At 35.9% G+C, this 2,117-nt stretch overlaps 1 non-coding gene across 1 annotated transcript; it reads left to right on the forward strand.

Moving 5' to 3' along the window:
* The first annotated feature begins 1,789 nt into the window (after positions 1 to 1,789).
* Positions 1,790 to 1,896, forward strand: LOC120108778. The gene has a single exon (XR_005509991.1). It is a non-coding gene; the product is annotated as a small nucleolar RNA R71 (small nucleolar RNA).
* The last annotated feature ends 221 nt before the right edge of the window (positions 1,897 to 2,117 follow it).

Raw genomic sequence — 2,117 nt, forward strand, 5'->3', positions numbered from 1 at the left:
ACGAGATTTCCACCTATCTGTATCCAACAAAGGAGCTGAATCTAATATAGCACTGATTTCTCTAAAGTTTTGATTGATATCTGTATTTCCGAAATGAGTTAGGCATGTTTCTAAAGGATCAGAAGAAAGAGATGGGACAAGAGCATCTTCTACAACGGAGTCGATCAGATTAACTCCATGAATTTCATCATTTTCGTTATCATTATCGGGTTGTTTACAAATGTTAAATATATTAAAATCTATAGTCATATTCCCGAATGACATTTTCATTATTCCATTTCGACAGTTAATTAAAGCATTGGAAGTAGCTAGAAATGGGCGGCCTAGAATGACAGGTATTGGAGTGGTACAATTCATGACAGGCTGGGTATCTAATACTATGAAGTCGACTGGAAAATAGAATTTATCAATTTGGACAAGTACATCCTCGACTACTCCTCTTGGTATCTTTATAGATCGATCGGCAAGTTGGAGAGTAACCTTGGTGGGTTTTAATTCACCAAGTCCTAACTGTTCATAAACTGAATAGGGCAGTAAGTTAACACTTGCACCTAAATCAAGAAGGGCTCGTTGTATCCTGAAGTTTCCTATGATGCAAGATATGGTAGGACAACCAGGATCTTTATACTTAGGTAGGGTGTTGTGTTTGAGAATAGCACTCACCTGTTCAGTTAGAAAAGCTTTCTTTTGTACATAAAGCTTTCGCTTTATGGTACAAATATCTTTTAAAAATTTGGCATAAGATGGGATCTGCTTAATGGCATCTAATAAAGGAATATTAATCTTTACTTGTTTAAAGATATCCAAAATTTCTTGGTCAGGTATTCCCTTTTTAGCTGCAAGCAAGCGCTGAGGAAATGGAGCAACTATTTTGTGATGGGGTATTGAATCATTTTGTTCATTATCATCTTCATCCTTCTTTTCAATAGATTTTTCAGGTTTGCCATCTTTTGTCGGAATTTCTTTGTTAATTATTTTTCCACTACGAAGGGTTGTGACAGACTTAACTTGCTCAAATTTAGGTTGGGATGAACTTGCTTCATGGACCTCATGTTGACCCTTTGGGTTAGATTGAGATTGGGCTGGAAATGTCCCTTTTTCCCTAACATTGAGTTGAGCCTCAATTCTACCTACAGAATTTTTAAGTTCTTGAAGTGACTGCATGGTATTCTGATTTATCTGGGTCTGCCCTTGCATGAAGGTTTGCAAAGTATCTTCAAGGGATTTCCTATGTGGTGGCACATAAGGAGTAGGAACAGAATTTCCATGAGATTCATTGGTAGTGGGTCCATGTCTCCAGCTAAAGTTAGGATGGTTTCGCCAATTAGGATTATATGTTTCTGGAAATGGTCTTTTATAAGTATTGGTGAAATTTGCTTGATCATGCAACACTTCTTGAAAAGCAGGGATTGTAGGACAATCCTTGGTCACATGTGCATTACTCTCGCAAATTCCACATATACTTTCAACAATAGTTTGTGCTTTTCCTATATTGGCTTTGCTTAATTCCATGGCTTCAACCTTCCTAGTCAGATTAGCAATTTTTACATTGACATCATTATCATCTTTAATAAGATATATTCCTCCTTTTGCATTAGGTGCCATTTTAGATTTTTCATTTTTATCTGTTGTATCCCAAGCTTGTGCATTTTCTGCTAAAAGATCAAAATAATCCCAGGCTTCATTTGGTTCCTTACTCATGAATTCACCATTACACATCATTTCTACAAATTGTCTCATATTTGAGGACAAACCATCATAAAAGAAACTAATGACCCTCCAAATTTCATATCCATGATGTGGGCAAGCAAGCAGAAGGTCCTTAAATCTTTCCCAACACTGAAAAAATGTTTCTCCATCTTTTTGTGCGAAGTTCATGATATTTCTTCTAAGTGTGTTTGTTTTATGTGTTGGAAAGAATTTCTTTAAAAATTCTCTTGTCATTTCTTGCCAGGTGGCTATGGTCCTAGGTCTTAAAGAATGTAACCATGACTTAGCTTTTTCCTTTAAAGAAAAAGGAAATAACTTAAGCTTCACTACCTCTTCATTGATATTATTAAATTGAAGTGTTGAACACACTTCATCAAATTCTTTTAGGTGCAAGTAGGGACTTTCGG

This window comes from Phoenix dactylifera, unplaced genomic scaffold, assembly GCF_009389715.1.
Source record: "Phoenix dactylifera cultivar Barhee BC4 unplaced genomic scaffold, palm_55x_up_171113_PBpolish2nd_filt_p 001548F, whole genome shotgun sequence".
In the NCBI taxonomy this organism is placed as follows: domain Eukaryota; kingdom Viridiplantae; phylum Streptophyta; class Magnoliopsida; order Arecales; family Arecaceae; genus Phoenix; species Phoenix dactylifera.